This window comes from Ambystoma mexicanum, chromosome 8 (assembly GCF_040938575.1).
Source record: "Ambystoma mexicanum isolate Mex_15411 chromosome 8, UKY_AmexF1_1, whole genome shotgun sequence".
Taxonomy (NCBI): Eukaryota; Metazoa; Chordata; class Amphibia; order Caudata; family Ambystomatidae; genus Ambystoma; species Ambystoma mexicanum.
Window position 1 is genome coordinate 731,704,076 of NC_090929.1, and position 12,223 is coordinate 731,716,298.

The 12,223-nt window shown below is 47.2% G+C and overlaps 37 non-coding genes and 2 pseudogenes across 37 annotated transcripts; all 39 read left to right on the forward strand.

Annotated features, from left to right (window-relative positions):
* Nucleotides 1-60: 60 nt before the first annotated feature.
* LOC138478490 (5S ribosomal RNA) lies at nucleotides 61-179 on the forward strand. Its single transcript, XR_011272353.1, has one exon. It is a non-coding gene; the product is annotated as a 5S ribosomal RNA (ribosomal RNA).
* Nucleotides 180-285: 106 nt separating this feature from the next.
* Nucleotides 286-404, forward strand: LOC138480185 (5S ribosomal RNA). Its single transcript, XR_011273891.1, has one exon. It is a non-coding gene; the product is annotated as a 5S ribosomal RNA (ribosomal RNA).
* Nucleotides 405-868: 464 nt separating this feature from the next.
* LOC138476542 (5S ribosomal RNA) lies at nucleotides 869-987 on the forward strand. Its single transcript, XR_011270583.1, has one exon. It is a non-coding gene; the product is annotated as a 5S ribosomal RNA (ribosomal RNA).
* A 106-nt stretch (nucleotides 988-1,093) lies between these two features.
* On the forward strand, nucleotides 1,094-1,212 carry LOC138476543 (5S ribosomal RNA). Its single transcript, XR_011270584.1, has one exon. It is a non-coding gene; the product is annotated as a 5S ribosomal RNA (ribosomal RNA).
* A 106-nt stretch (nucleotides 1,213-1,318) lies between these two features.
* On the forward strand, nucleotides 1,319-1,437 carry LOC138479862 (5S ribosomal RNA). Its single transcript, XR_011273597.1, has one exon. It is a non-coding gene; the product is annotated as a 5S ribosomal RNA (ribosomal RNA).
* A 106-nt stretch (nucleotides 1,438-1,543) lies between these two features.
* LOC138476544 (5S ribosomal RNA) lies at nucleotides 1,544-1,662 on the forward strand. The gene has a single exon (XR_011270585.1). It is a non-coding gene; the product is annotated as a 5S ribosomal RNA (ribosomal RNA).
* A 106-nt stretch (nucleotides 1,663-1,768) lies between these two features.
* On the forward strand, nucleotides 1,769-1,887 carry LOC138476546 (5S ribosomal RNA). Its single transcript, XR_011270586.1, has one exon. It is a non-coding gene; the product is annotated as a 5S ribosomal RNA (ribosomal RNA).
* Nucleotides 1,888-2,351: 464 nt separating this feature from the next.
* LOC138478842 (5S ribosomal RNA) lies at nucleotides 2,352-2,470 on the forward strand. The gene has a single exon (XR_011272671.1). It is a non-coding gene; the product is annotated as a 5S ribosomal RNA (ribosomal RNA).
* A 106-nt stretch (nucleotides 2,471-2,576) lies between these two features.
* LOC138476547 (5S ribosomal RNA) lies at nucleotides 2,577-2,695 on the forward strand. Its single transcript, XR_011270587.1, has one exon. It is a non-coding gene; the product is annotated as a 5S ribosomal RNA (ribosomal RNA).
* Nucleotides 2,696-2,801: 106 nt separating this feature from the next.
* Nucleotides 2,802-2,920, forward strand: LOC138479863 (5S ribosomal RNA). The gene has a single exon (XR_011273598.1). It is a non-coding gene; the product is annotated as a 5S ribosomal RNA (ribosomal RNA).
* Nucleotides 2,921-3,026: 106 nt separating this feature from the next.
* LOC138474573 (5S ribosomal RNA) lies at nucleotides 3,027-3,135 on the forward strand (annotated as a pseudogene).
* A 106-nt stretch (nucleotides 3,136-3,241) lies between these two features.
* LOC138476548 (5S ribosomal RNA) lies at nucleotides 3,242-3,360 on the forward strand. Its single transcript, XR_011270588.1, has one exon. It is a non-coding gene; the product is annotated as a 5S ribosomal RNA (ribosomal RNA).
* A 464-nt stretch (nucleotides 3,361-3,824) lies between these two features.
* Nucleotides 3,825-3,942, forward strand: LOC138480307 (5S ribosomal RNA). The gene has a single exon (XR_011273994.1). It is a non-coding gene; the product is annotated as a 5S ribosomal RNA (ribosomal RNA).
* Nucleotides 3,943-4,048: 106 nt separating this feature from the next.
* LOC138476549 (5S ribosomal RNA) lies at nucleotides 4,049-4,167 on the forward strand. The gene has a single exon (XR_011270589.1). It is a non-coding gene; the product is annotated as a 5S ribosomal RNA (ribosomal RNA).
* A 106-nt stretch (nucleotides 4,168-4,273) lies between these two features.
* LOC138473850 (5S ribosomal RNA) lies at nucleotides 4,274-4,392 on the forward strand. The gene has a single exon (XR_011268960.1). It is a non-coding gene; the product is annotated as a 5S ribosomal RNA (ribosomal RNA).
* Nucleotides 4,393-4,498: 106 nt separating this feature from the next.
* LOC138474709 (5S ribosomal RNA) lies at nucleotides 4,499-4,607 on the forward strand (annotated as a pseudogene).
* A 106-nt stretch (nucleotides 4,608-4,713) lies between these two features.
* Nucleotides 4,714-4,832, forward strand: LOC138478800 (5S ribosomal RNA). Its single transcript, XR_011272633.1, has one exon. It is a non-coding gene; the product is annotated as a 5S ribosomal RNA (ribosomal RNA).
* Nucleotides 4,833-5,295: 463 nt separating this feature from the next.
* Nucleotides 5,296-5,414, forward strand: LOC138476550 (5S ribosomal RNA). Its single transcript, XR_011270590.1, has one exon. It is a non-coding gene; the product is annotated as a 5S ribosomal RNA (ribosomal RNA).
* Nucleotides 5,415-5,520: 106 nt separating this feature from the next.
* Nucleotides 5,521-5,639, forward strand: LOC138476552 (5S ribosomal RNA). The gene has a single exon (XR_011270592.1). It is a non-coding gene; the product is annotated as a 5S ribosomal RNA (ribosomal RNA).
* A 106-nt stretch (nucleotides 5,640-5,745) lies between these two features.
* On the forward strand, nucleotides 5,746-5,864 carry LOC138476553 (5S ribosomal RNA). Its single transcript, XR_011270593.1, has one exon. It is a non-coding gene; the product is annotated as a 5S ribosomal RNA (ribosomal RNA).
* A 106-nt stretch (nucleotides 5,865-5,970) lies between these two features.
* LOC138476554 (5S ribosomal RNA) lies at nucleotides 5,971-6,089 on the forward strand. Its single transcript, XR_011270594.1, has one exon. It is a non-coding gene; the product is annotated as a 5S ribosomal RNA (ribosomal RNA).
* Nucleotides 6,090-6,552: 463 nt separating this feature from the next.
* LOC138478491 (5S ribosomal RNA) lies at nucleotides 6,553-6,671 on the forward strand. The gene has a single exon (XR_011272354.1). It is a non-coding gene; the product is annotated as a 5S ribosomal RNA (ribosomal RNA).
* Nucleotides 6,672-6,777: 106 nt separating this feature from the next.
* LOC138479714 (5S ribosomal RNA) lies at nucleotides 6,778-6,896 on the forward strand. The gene has a single exon (XR_011273464.1). It is a non-coding gene; the product is annotated as a 5S ribosomal RNA (ribosomal RNA).
* A 106-nt stretch (nucleotides 6,897-7,002) lies between these two features.
* Nucleotides 7,003-7,121, forward strand: LOC138476555 (5S ribosomal RNA). The gene has a single exon (XR_011270595.1). It is a non-coding gene; the product is annotated as a 5S ribosomal RNA (ribosomal RNA).
* Nucleotides 7,122-7,227: 106 nt separating this feature from the next.
* Nucleotides 7,228-7,346, forward strand: LOC138479110 (5S ribosomal RNA). The gene has a single exon (XR_011272915.1). It is a non-coding gene; the product is annotated as a 5S ribosomal RNA (ribosomal RNA).
* Nucleotides 7,347-7,810: 464 nt separating this feature from the next.
* On the forward strand, nucleotides 7,811-7,929 carry LOC138479208 (5S ribosomal RNA). The gene has a single exon (XR_011273004.1). It is a non-coding gene; the product is annotated as a 5S ribosomal RNA (ribosomal RNA).
* A 106-nt stretch (nucleotides 7,930-8,035) lies between these two features.
* LOC138479715 (5S ribosomal RNA) lies at nucleotides 8,036-8,154 on the forward strand. Its single transcript, XR_011273465.1, has one exon. It is a non-coding gene; the product is annotated as a 5S ribosomal RNA (ribosomal RNA).
* Nucleotides 8,155-8,260: 106 nt separating this feature from the next.
* Nucleotides 8,261-8,379, forward strand: LOC138476557 (5S ribosomal RNA). The gene has a single exon (XR_011270596.1). It is a non-coding gene; the product is annotated as a 5S ribosomal RNA (ribosomal RNA).
* Nucleotides 8,380-8,853: 474 nt separating this feature from the next.
* On the forward strand, nucleotides 8,854-8,972 carry LOC138478492 (5S ribosomal RNA). The gene has a single exon (XR_011272355.1). It is a non-coding gene; the product is annotated as a 5S ribosomal RNA (ribosomal RNA).
* Nucleotides 8,973-9,078: 106 nt separating this feature from the next.
* LOC138480187 (5S ribosomal RNA) lies at nucleotides 9,079-9,197 on the forward strand. The gene has a single exon (XR_011273893.1). It is a non-coding gene; the product is annotated as a 5S ribosomal RNA (ribosomal RNA).
* Nucleotides 9,198-9,661: 464 nt separating this feature from the next.
* Nucleotides 9,662-9,780, forward strand: LOC138476558 (5S ribosomal RNA). Its single transcript, XR_011270597.1, has one exon. It is a non-coding gene; the product is annotated as a 5S ribosomal RNA (ribosomal RNA).
* Nucleotides 9,781-9,886: 106 nt separating this feature from the next.
* Nucleotides 9,887-10,005, forward strand: LOC138476559 (5S ribosomal RNA). Its single transcript, XR_011270598.1, has one exon. It is a non-coding gene; the product is annotated as a 5S ribosomal RNA (ribosomal RNA).
* A 106-nt stretch (nucleotides 10,006-10,111) lies between these two features.
* On the forward strand, nucleotides 10,112-10,230 carry LOC138479864 (5S ribosomal RNA). Its single transcript, XR_011273599.1, has one exon. It is a non-coding gene; the product is annotated as a 5S ribosomal RNA (ribosomal RNA).
* Nucleotides 10,231-10,336: 106 nt separating this feature from the next.
* Nucleotides 10,337-10,455, forward strand: LOC138476560 (5S ribosomal RNA). The gene has a single exon (XR_011270599.1). It is a non-coding gene; the product is annotated as a 5S ribosomal RNA (ribosomal RNA).
* Nucleotides 10,456-10,561: 106 nt separating this feature from the next.
* LOC138476561 (5S ribosomal RNA) lies at nucleotides 10,562-10,680 on the forward strand. Its single transcript, XR_011270600.1, has one exon. It is a non-coding gene; the product is annotated as a 5S ribosomal RNA (ribosomal RNA).
* A 464-nt stretch (nucleotides 10,681-11,144) lies between these two features.
* LOC138476562 (5S ribosomal RNA) lies at nucleotides 11,145-11,263 on the forward strand. Its single transcript, XR_011270601.1, has one exon. It is a non-coding gene; the product is annotated as a 5S ribosomal RNA (ribosomal RNA).
* Nucleotides 11,264-11,369: 106 nt separating this feature from the next.
* LOC138476564 (5S ribosomal RNA) lies at nucleotides 11,370-11,488 on the forward strand. Its single transcript, XR_011270603.1, has one exon. It is a non-coding gene; the product is annotated as a 5S ribosomal RNA (ribosomal RNA).
* A 106-nt stretch (nucleotides 11,489-11,594) lies between these two features.
* On the forward strand, nucleotides 11,595-11,713 carry LOC138479865 (5S ribosomal RNA). Its single transcript, XR_011273600.1, has one exon. It is a non-coding gene; the product is annotated as a 5S ribosomal RNA (ribosomal RNA).
* Nucleotides 11,714-11,819: 106 nt separating this feature from the next.
* On the forward strand, nucleotides 11,820-11,938 carry LOC138476565 (5S ribosomal RNA). The gene has a single exon (XR_011270604.1). It is a non-coding gene; the product is annotated as a 5S ribosomal RNA (ribosomal RNA).
* The last annotated feature ends 285 nt before the right edge of the window (nucleotides 11,939-12,223 follow it).

A 12,223-nucleotide genomic window follows, 5' to 3' on the forward strand; every position in this document is an offset into this window, starting at 1 on the left:
TCAAAACTGCAAGGTCTAGCCGACTAGATGCTTAAAAGTACAAAACTCACTAGGCCCAGAGCCTACGGCCACACCACACTGAATGCGCCCGATCTCGTCTGATCTCGGAAGCTAAGCAGTGTCGGGCCTAGTTAGTACCTGGATGGGAGACTGCCTGGGAATACCAGGTGCTGTAGGCTTTTTTGTGCTCCAAGTTCAGGAAGTGAGCCATTTCTCAATTGCCTTTCAAAACTGCAAGGTCTAGCCGACTAGATGCTTAAAAGTACAAAACTCACTAGGCCCAGAGCCTACGGCCGCACCACACTGAATGCGCCCGATCTCGTCTGATCTCGGAAGCTAAGCAGTGTCGGGCCTAGTTAGTACCTGGATGGGAGACGGCCTGGGAATACCAGGTGCTGTAGGCTATTTTGTGCTCCATGATTAGTAATTGCGCAACTTCTCAATTACTTTTCAAATTTGGTATGTTTCCAAAATAATTTTATCCCGTTTTATAGCGGAAATGTTGGACAACATTATGAGGGCTGGAGCTACCTATTTACATATAATTAGCATACAGGTAGTGTGTTCATGGGTAATAAATCGACTTTCACATGTAATGCAGTACAGAGAATATTGAGTCCTTCAAGAGGCATGAAAGAAAGCCGTTATTGTGTTGATTGTTCTCTCCACCTCCCTGCAACAGAAACAGGATGGATGGATTAAAGTTATCCTACCAGACATAGGAGTCCTGAATGGGCCCACCAGTCTTATATATCTCGCCTGATCAAGCGCTGATCGAGCGATGAGCGTGGTATCATGTTGCAAGTGGCTGCATGGCTTAGCTTACTAAATGCAAATGCATAAGAGTAATATTCTTAGCATTTCTAGAGCCTACGGCCACACCACACTGAATGCGCCCGATCTCGTCTGATCTCGGAAGCTAAGCAGTGTCGGGCCTAGTTAGTACCTGGATGGGAGACCGCCTGGGAATACCAGGTGCTGTAGGCTTTTTTGTGCTCCAAGTTCAGGAAGTGAGCCATTTCTCAATTGCCTTTCAAAACTGCAAGGTCTAGCCGACTAGATGCTTAAAAGTACAAAACTCACTAGGCCCAGAGCCTACGGCCACACCACACTGAATGCGCCCGATCTCGTCTGATCTCGGAAGCTAAGCAGTGTCGGGCCTAGTTAGTACCTGGATGGGAGACCGCCTGGGAATACCAGGTGCTGTAGGCTTTTTTGTGCTCCAAGTTCAGGAAGTGAGCCATTTCTCAATTGCCTTTCAAAACTGCAAGGTCTAGCCGACTAGATGCTTAAAAGTACAAAACTCACTAGGACCAGAGCCTACGGCCACACCACACTGAATGTGCCCGATCTCGTCTGATCTCAGAAGCTAAGCAGTGTCGGGCCTAGTTAGTACCTGGATGGGAGACCGCCTGGGAATACCAGGTGCTGTAGGCTTTTTTGTGCTCCAAGTTCAGGAAGTGAGCCATTTCTCAATTGCCTTTCAAAACTGCAAGGTCTAGCCGACTAGATGCTTAAAAGTACAAAACTCACTAGGACCAGAGCCTACGGCCACACCACACTGAATGCGCCCGATCTCGTCTGATCTCGGAAGCTAAGCAGTGTCGGGCCTAGTTAGTACCTGGATGGGAGACCGCCTGGGAATACCAGGTGCTGTAGGCTTTTTTGTGCTCCAAGTTCAGGAAGTGAGCCATTTCTCAATTGCCTTTCAAAACTGCAAGGTCTAGCCGACTAGATGCTTAAAAGTACAAAACTCACTAGGCCCAGAGCCTACGGCCACACCACACTGAATGCGCCCGATCTCGTCTGATCTCGGAAGCTAAGCAGTGTCGGGCCTAGTTAGTACCTGGATGGGAGACCGCCTGGGAATACCAGGTGCTGTAGGCTATTTTGTGCTCCATGATTAGTAATTGCGCAACTTCTCAATTACTTTTCAAATTTGGTATGTTTCCAAAATAATTTTATCCCGTTTTATAGCGGAAATGTTGGACAACATTATGAGGGCTGGAGCTACCTATTTACATATAATTAGCATACAGGTAGTGTGTTCATGGGTAATAAATCGACTTTCACATGTAATGCAGTACAGAGAATATTGAGTCCTTCAAGAGGCATGAAAGAAAGCCGTTATTGTGTTGATTGTTCTCTCCACCTCCCTGCAACAGAAACAGGATGGATGGATTAAAGTTATCCTACCAGACATAGGAGTCCTGAATGGGCCCACCAGTCTTATATATCTCGCCTGATCAAGCGCTGATCGAGCGATGAGCGTGGTATCATGTTGCAAGTGGCTGCATGGCTTAGCTTACTAAATGCAAATGCATAAGAGTAATATTCTTAGCATTTCTAGAGCCTACGGCCACACCACACTGAATGCGCCCGATCTTGTCTGATCTCGGAAGCTAAGCAGTGTCGGGCCTAGTTAGTACCTGGATGGGAGACCGCCTGGGAATACCAGGTGCTGTAGGCTTTTTTGTGCTCCACGTTCAGGAAGTGAGCCATTTCTCAATTGCCTTTCAAAACTGCAAGGTCTAGCCGACTAGATGCTTAAAAGTACAAAACTCACTAGGCCCAGAGCCTACGGCCACACCACACTGAATGCGCCCGATCTCGTCTGATCTCGGAAGCTAAGCAGTGTCGGGCCTAGTTAGTACCTGGATGGGAGACCGCCTGGGAATACCAGGTGCTGTAGGCTTTTTTGTGCTCCAAGTTCAGGAAGTGAGCCATTTCTCAATTGCCTTTCAAAACTGCAAGGTCTAGCCGACTAGATGCTTAAAAGTACAAAACTCACTAGGACCAGAGCCTACGGCCACACCACACTGAATGTGCCCGATCTCGTCTGATCTCAGAAGCTAAGCAGTGTCGGGCCTAGTTAGTACCTGGATGGGAGACCGCCTGGGAATACCAGGTGCTGTAGGCTTTTTTGTGCTCCAAGTTCAGGAAGTGAGCCATTTCTCAATTGCCTTTCAAAACTGCAAGGTCTAGCCGACTAGATGCTTAAAAGTACAAAACTCACTAGGACCAGAGCCTACGGCCACACCACACTGAATGCGTCTGATCTCGGAAGCTAAGCAGTGTCGGGCCTAGTTAGTACCTGGATGGGAGACCGCCTGGGAATACCAGGTGCTGTAGGCTTTTTTGTGCTCCAAGTTCAGGAAGTGAGCCATTTCTCAATTGCCTTTCAAAACTGCAAGGTCTAGCCGACTAGATGCTTAAAAGTACAAAACTCACTAGGCCCAGAGCCTACGGCCACACCACACTGAATGCGCCCGATCTCGTCTGATCTCGGAAGCTAAGCAGTGTCGGGCCTAGTTAGTACCTGGATGGGAGACCGCCTGGGAATACCAGGTGCTGTAGGCTATTTTGTGCTCCATGATTAGTAATTGCGCAACTTCTCAATTACTTTTCAAATTTGGTATGTTTCCAAAATAATTTTATCCCGTTTTATAGCGGAAATGTTGGACAACATTATGAGGGCTGGAGCTACCTATTTACATATAATTAGCATACAGGTAGTGTGTTCATGGGTAATAAATCGACTTTCACATGTAATGCAGTACAGAGAATATTGAGTCCTTCAAGAGGCATGAAAGAAAGCCGTTATTGTGTTGATTGTTCTCTCCACCTCCCTGCAACAGAAACAGGATGGATGGATTAAAGTTATCCTACCAGACATAGGAGTCCTGAATGGGCCCACCAGTCTTATATATCTCGCCTGATCAAGCGCTGATCGAGCGATGAGCGTGGTATCATGTTGCAAGTGGCTGCATGGCTTAGCTTACTAAATGCAAATGCATAAGAGTAATATTCTTAGCATTTCTAGAGCCTACGGCCACACCACACTGAATGCGCCCGATCTCGTCTGATCTCGAAGCTAAGCAGTGTCGGGCCTAGTTAGTACCTGGATGGGAGACCGCCTGGGAATACCAGGTGCTGTAGGCTTTTTTGTGCTCCAAGTTCAGGAAGTGAGCCATTTCTCAATTGCCTTTCAAAACTGCAAGGTCTAGCCGACTAGATGCTTAAAAGTACAAAACTCACTAGGCCCAGAGCCTACGGCCACACCACACTGAATGCGCCCGATCTCGTCTGATCTCGGAAGCTAAGCAGTGTCGGGCCTAGTTAGTACCTGGATGGGAGACCGCCTGGGAATACCAGGTGCTGTAGGCTTTTTTGTGCTCCAAGTTCAGGAAGTGAGCCATTTCTCAATTGCCTTTCAAAACTGCAAGGTCTAGCCGACTAGATGCTTAAAAGTACAAAACTCACTAGGACCAGAGCCTACGGCCACACCACACTGAATGTGCCCGATCTCGTCTGATCGCAGAAGCTAAGCAGTGTCGGGCCTAGTTAGTACCTGGATGGGAGACCGCCTGGGAATACCAGGTGCTGTAGGCTTTTTTGTGCTCCAAGTTCAGGAAGTGAGCCATTTCTCAATTGCCTTTCAAAACTGCAAGGTCTAGCCGACTAGATGCTTAAAAGTACAAAACTCACTAGGATCTGAGCCTACGGCCACACCACACTGAATGCGTCTGATCTCGGAAGCTAAGCAGTGTCGGGCCTAGTTAGTACCTGGATGGGAGACTGCCTGGGAATACCAGGTGCTGTAGGCTTTTTTGTGCTCCAAGTTCAGGAAGTGAGCCATTTCTCAATTGCCTTTCAAAACTGCAAGGTCTAGCCGACTAGATGCTTAAAAGTACAAAACTCACTAGGCCCAGAGCCTACGGCCACACCACACTGAATGCGCCCGATCTCGTCTGATCTCGGAAGCTAAGCCGTGTCGGGCCTAGTTAGTACCTGGATGGGAGACCGCCTGGGAATACCAGGTGCTGTAGGCTATTTTGTGCTCCATGATTAGTAATTGCGCAACTTCTCAATTACTTTTCAAATTTGGTATGTTTCCAAAATAATTTTATCCCGTTTTATAGCGGAAATGTTGGACAACATTATGAGGGCTGGAGCTACCTATTTACATATAATTAGCATACAGGTAGTGTGTTCATGGGTAATAAATCGACTTTCACATGTAATGCAGTACAGAGGATATTGAGTCCTTCAAGAGGCATGAAAGAAAGGCGTTATTGTGTTGATTGTTCTCTCCACCTCCCTGCAACAGAAACAGGATGGATGGATTAAAGTTATCCTACCAGACATAGGAGTCCTGAATGGGCCCACCAGTCTTATATATCTCGCCTGATCGAGCCTGATCGAGCGATGAGCGTGGTATCATGTTGCAAGTGGCTGCATGGCTTAGCTTACTAAATGCAAATGCATAAGAGTAATATTCTTAGCATTTCTAGAGCCTACGGCCACACCACACTGAATGCGCCCGATCTCGTCTGATCTCGGAAGCTAAGCAGTGTCGGGCCTAGTTAGTACCTGGATGGGAGACCGCCTGGGAATACCAGGTGCTGTAGGCTTTTTTGTGCTCCAAGTTCAGGAAGTGAGCCATTTCTCAATTGCCTTTCAAAACTGCAAGGTCTAGCCGACTAGATGCTTAAAAGTACAAAACTCACTAGGCCCAGAGCCTACGGCCACACCACACTGAATGCGCCCGATCTCGTCTGATCTCGGAAGCTAAGCAGTGTCGGGCCTAGTTAGTACCTGGATGGGAGACCGCCTGGGAATACCAGGTGCTGTAGGCTTTTTTGTGCTCCAAGTTCAGGAAGTGAGCCATTTCTCAATTGCCTTTCAAAACTGCAAGGTCTAGCCGACTAGATGCTTAAAAGTACAAAACTCACTAGGACCAGAGCCTACGGCCACACCACACTGAATGCGCCCGATCTCGTCTGATCTCGGAAGCTAAGCAGTGTCGGGCCTAGTTAGTACCTGGATGGGAGACCGCCTGGGAATACCAGGTGCTGTAGGCTTTTTTGTGCTCCAAGTTCAGGAAGTGAGCCATTTCTCAATTGCCTTTCAAAACTGCAAGGTCTAGCCGACTAGATGCTTAAAAGTACAAAACTCACTAGGCCCTGAGCCTACGGCCACACCACACTGAATGCGCCCGATCTCGTCTGATCTCGGAAGCTAAGCAGTGTCGGGCCTAGTTAGTACCTGGATGGGAGACCGCCTGGGAATACCAGGTGCTGTAGGCTATTTTGTGCTCCATGATTAGTAATTGCACAACTTCTCAATTACTTTTCAAATTTGGTATGTTTCCAAAATAATTTTATCCCGTTTTATAGCGGAAATGTTGGACAACATTATGAGGGCTGGAGCTACCTATTTACATATAATTAGCATACAGGTAGTGTGTTCATGGGTAATAAATCGACTTTCACATGTAATGCAGTACAGAGAATATTGAGTCCTTCAAGAGGCATGAAAGAAAGCCGTTATTGTGTTGATTGTTCTCTCCACCTCCCTGCAACAGAAACAGGATGGATGGATTAAAGTTATCCTACCAGACATAGGAGTCCTGAATGGGCCCACCAGTCTTATATATCTCGCCTGATCGAGCCTGATCGAGCGATGAGCGTGGTATCATGATGCAAGTGGCTGCATGGCTTAGCTTACTAAATGCAAATGCATAAGAGTAATATTCTTAGCATTTCTAGAGCCTACGGCCACACCACACTGAATGCGCCCGATCTCGTCTGATCTCGGAAGCTAAGCAGTGTCGGGCCTAGTTAGTACCTGGATGGGAGACTGCCTGGGAATACCAGGTGCTGTAGGCTTTTTTGTGCTCCAAGTTCAGGAAGTGAGCCATTTCTCAATTGCCTTTCAAAACTGCAAGGTCTAGCCGACTAGATGCTTAAAAGTACAAAACTCACTAGGCCCAGAGCCTACGGCCACACCACACTGAATGCGCCCGATCTCGTCTGATCTCGGAAGCTAAGCAGTGTCGGGCCTAGTTAGTACCTGGATGGGAGACGGCCTGGGAATACCAGGTGCTGTAGGCTTTTTTGTGCTCCAAGTTCAGGAAGTGAGCCATTTCTCAATTGCCTTTCAAAACTGCAAGGTCTAGCCGACTAGATGCTTAAAAGTACAAAACTCACTAGGACCAGAGCCTACGGCCACACCACACTGAATGCGCCCGATCTCGTCTGATCTCGGAAGCTAAGCAGTGTCGGGCCTAGTTAGTACCTGGATGGGAGACCGCCTGGGAATACCAGGTGCTGTAGGCTTTTTTGTGCTCCAAGTTCAGGAAGTGAGCCATTTCTCAATTGCCTTTCAAAACTGCAAGGTCTAGCCGACTAGATGCTTAAAAGTACAAAACTCACTAGGCCCAGAGCCTACGGCCACACCACACTGAATGCGCCCGATCTCGTCTGATCTCGGAAGCTAAGCAGTGTCGGGCCTAGTTAGTACCTGGATGGGAGACCGCCTGGGAATACCAGGTTCTGTAGGCTATTTTGTGCTCCATGATTAGTAATTGCACAACTTCTCAATTACTTTTCAAATTTGGTATGTTTCCAAAATAATTTTATCCCGTTTTATAGCGGAAATGTTGGACAACATTATGAGGGCTGGAGCTACCTATTTACATATAATTAGCATACAGGTAGTGTGTTCATGGGTAATAAATCGACTTTCACATGTAATGCAGTACAGAGAATATTGAGTCCTTCAAGAGGCATGAAAGAAAGCCGTTATTGTGTTGATTGTTCTCTCCACCTCCCTGCAACAGAAACAGGATGGATGGATTAAAGTTATCCTACCAGACATAGGAGTCCTGAATGGGCCCACCAGTCTTATATATCTCGCCTGATCGAGCGCTGATCGAGCGATGAGCGTGGTATCATGTTGCAAGTGGCTGCATGGCTTAGCTTACTAAATGCAAATGCATAAGAGTAATATTCTTAGCATTACTAGAGCCTACGGCCACACCAGACTGAATGCGCCCGATCTCGTCTGATCTCGGAAGCTAAGCAGTGTCGGGCCTAGTTAGTACCTGGATGGGAGACCGCCTGGGAATACCAGGTGCTGTAGGCTTTTTTGTGCTCCAAGTTCAGGAAGTGAGCCATTTCTCAATTGCCTTTCAAAACTGCAAGGTCTAGCCGACTAGATGCTTAAAAGTACAAAACTCACTAGGCCCAGAGCCTACGGCCACACCACACTGAATGCGCCCGATCTCGTCTGATCTCGGAAGCTAAGCAGTGTCGGGCCTAGTTAGTACCTGGATGGGAGACGGCCTGGGAATACCAGGTGCTGTAGGCTTTTTTGTGCTCCAAGTTCAGGAAGTGAGCCATTTCTCAATTGCCTTTCAAAACTGCAAGGTCTAGCCGACTAGATGCTTAAAAGTACAAAACTCACTAGGACCAGAGCCTACGGCCACACCACACTGAATGCGCCCGATCTCGTCTGATCTCGGAAGCTAAGCAGTGTCGGGCCTAGTTAGTACCTGGATGGGAGACCGCCTGGGAATACCAGGTGCTGTAGGCTATTTTGTGCTCCATGATTAGTAATTGCACAACTTCTCAATTACTTTTCAAATTTGGTATGTTTCCAAAATAATTTTATCCCGTTTTATAGCGGAAATGTTGGACAACATTATGAGGGCTGGAGCTACCTATTTACATATAATTAGCATACAGGTAGTGTGTTCATGGGTAATAAATCGACGTTCACATGTAATGCAGTACAGAGAATATTGAGTCCTTCAAGAGGCATGAAAGAAAGCCGTTATTGTGTTGATTGTTCTCTCCATCTCCCTGCAACAGAAACAGGATGGATGGATTAAAGTTATCCTACCAGACATAGGAGTCCTGAATGGGCCCACCAGTCTTATATATCTCGCCTGATCGAGCCTGATCGAGCGCTGATCGAGCGATGAGCGTGGTATCATGTTGCAAGTGGCTGCATGGCTTAGCTTACTAAATGCAAATGCATAAGAGTAATATTCTTAGCATTTCTAGAGCCTACGGCCACACCACACTGAATGCGCCCGATCTCGTCTGATCTCGGAAGCTAAGCAGTGTCGGGCCTAGTTAGTACCTGGATGGGAGACTGCCTGGGAATACCAGGTGCTGTAGGCTTTTTTGTGCTCCAAGTTCAGGAAGTGAGCCATTTCTCAATTGCCTTTCAAAACTGCAAGGTCTAGCCGACTAGATGCTTAAAAGTACAAAACTCACTAGGCCCAGAGCCTACGGCCGCACCACACTGAATGCGCCCGATCTCGTCTGATCTCGGAAGCTAAGCAGTGTCGGGCCTAGTTAGTACCTGGATGGGAGACGGCCTGGGAATACCAGGTGCTGTAGGCTATTTTGTGCTCCATGATTAGTAATTGCGCAACTTCTCAATTACTTTTCAAATTTGGTATGTTTCCAAAATAATTTTATCCCGTTTTATAGCGGAAATGTTGGACAACATTATGAGGGCTGGAGCTACCTATTTACATATAATTAGCATACAGGTAGTGTGTTCATGGGTAATAAATCGACTTTCACATGTAATGCAGTACAGAGAATATTGAGTCCTTCAAGAGGCATGAAAGAAAGCCGTTATTGTGTTGATTGTTCTCTCCACCTCCCTGCAACAGAAACAGGATGGATGGATTAAAGTTATCCTACCAGACATAGGAGTCCTGAATGGGCCCACCAGTCTTATATATCTCGCCTGATCAAGCGCTGATCGAGCGATGAGCGTGGTATCATGTTGCAAGTGGCTGCATGGCTTAGCTTACTAAATGCAAATGCATAAGAGTAATATTCTTAGCATTTCTAGAGCCTACGGCCACACCACACTGAATGCGCCCGATCTCGTCTGATCTCGGAAGCTAAGCAGTGTCGGGCCTAGTTAGTACCTGGATGGGAGACCGCCTGGGAATACCAGGTGCTGTAGGCTTTTTTGTGCTCCAAGTTCAGGAAGTGAGCCATTTCTCAATTGCCTTTCAAAACTGCAAGGTCTAGCCGACTAGATGCTTAAAAGTACAAAACTCACTAGGCCCAGAGCCTACGGCCACACCACACTGAATGCGCCCGATCTCGTCTGATCTCGGAAGCTAAGCAGTGTCGGGCCTAGTTAGTACCTGGATGGGAGACCGCCTGGGAATACCAGGTGCTGTAGGCTTTTTTGTGCTCCAAGTTCAGGAAGTGAGCCATTTCTCAATTGCCTTTCAAAACTGCAAGGTCTAGCCGACTAGATGCTTAAAAGTACAAAACTCACTAGGACCAGAGCCTACGGCCACACCACACTGAATGTGCCCGATCTCGTCTGATCTCAGAAGCTAAGCAGTGTCGGGCCTAGTTAGTACCTGGATGGGAGACCGCCTGGGAATACCAGGTGCTGTAGGCTTTTTTGTGCTCCAAGTTCAGGAAGTGAGCCATTTCTCAATTGCCTTTCAAAACTGCAAGGTCTAGCCGACTAGATGCTTAAAAGTACAAAACTCACTAGGACCAGAGCCTACGGCCACACCACACTGAATGCGCCCGATCTCGTCTGATCTCGGAAGCTAAGCAGTGTCGGGCCTAGTTAGTACCTGGATGGGAGACCGCCTGGGAATACCAGGTGCTGTAGGCTTTTTTGTGCTCCAAGTTCAGGAAGTGAGCCATTTCTCAATTGCCTTTCAAAACTGCAAGGTCTAGCCGACTAGATGCTTAAAAGTACAAAACTCACTAGGCCCAGAGCCTACGGCCACACCACACTGAATGCGCCCGATCTCGTCTGATCTCGGAAGCTAAGCAGTGTCGGGCCTAGTTAGTACCTGGATGGGAGACCGCCTGGGAATACCAGGTGCTGTAGGCTATTTTGTGCTCCATGATTAGTAATTGCGCAACTTCTCAATTACTTTTCAAATTTGGTATGTTTCCTAAATAATTTTATCCCGTTTTATAGCGGAAATGTTGGACAACATTATGAGGGCTGGAGCTACCTATTTACATATAATTAGCATACAGGTAGTGTGTTCATGGGTAATAAATCGACTTTCACATGTAATGCAGTACAGAGAATATTGAGTCCTTCAAGAGGCATGAAAGAAAGCCGTTATTGTGTTGATTGTTCTCTCCACCTCCCTGCAACAGAAACAGGATGGATGGATTAAAGTTATCCTACCAGACATAGGAGTCCTGAATGGGCCCACCAGTCTTATATATCTCGCCTGATCAAGCGCTGATCGAGCGATGAGCGTGGTATCATGTTGCAAGTGGCTGCATGGCTTAGCTTACTAAATGCAAATGCATAAGAGTAATATTCTTAGCATTTCTAGAGCCTACGGCCACACCACACTGAATGCGCCCGATCTCGTCTGATCTCGGAAGCTAAGCAGTGTCGGGCCTAGTTAGTACCTGGATGGGAGACCGCCTGGGAATACCAGGTGCTGTAGGCTTTTTTGTGCTCCAAGTTCAGGAAGTGAGCCATTTCTCAATTGCCTTTCAAAACTGCAAGGTCTAGCCGACTAGATGCTTAAAAGTACAAAACTCACTAGGCCCAGAGCCTACGGCCACACCACACTGAATGCGCCCGATCTCGTCTGATCTCGGAAGCTAAGCAGTGTCGGGCCTAGTTAGTACCTGGATGGGAGACCGCCTGGGAATACCAGGTGCTGTAGGCTTTTTTGTGCTCCAAGTTCAGGAAGTGAGCCATTTCTCAATTGCCTTTCAAAACTGCAAGGTCTAGCCGACTAGATGCTTAAAAGTACAAAACTCACTAGGACCAGAGCCTACGGCCACACCACACTGAATGTGCCCGATCTCGTCTGATCTCAGAAGCTAAGCAGTGTCGGGCCTAGTTAGTACCTGGATGGGAGACCGCCTGGGAATACCAGGTGCTGTAGGCTTTTTTGTGCTCCAAGTTCAGGAAGTGAGCCATTTCTCAATTGCCTTTCAAAACTGCAAGGTCTAGCCGACTAGATGCTTAAAAGTACAAAACTCACTAGGCCCAGAGCCTACGGCCACACCACACTGAATGCGCCCGATCTCGTCTGATCTCGGAAGCTAAGCAGTGTCGGGCCTAGTTAGTACCTGGATGGGAGACCGCCTGGGAATACCAGGTGCTGTAGGCTATTTTGTGCTCCATGATTAGTAATTGCGCAACTTCTCAATTACTTTTCAAATTTGGTATGTTTCCAAAATAATTTTATCCCGTTTTATAGCGGAAATGTTGGACAACATTATGAGGGCTGGAGCTACCTATTTACATATAATTAGCATACAGGTAGTGTGTTCATGGGTAATAAATCGACTTTCACATGTAATGCAGTACAGAGAATATTGAGTCCTTCAAGAGGCATGAAAGAAAGCCGTTATTGTGTTGATTGTTCTCTCCACCTCCCTGCAACAGAAACAGG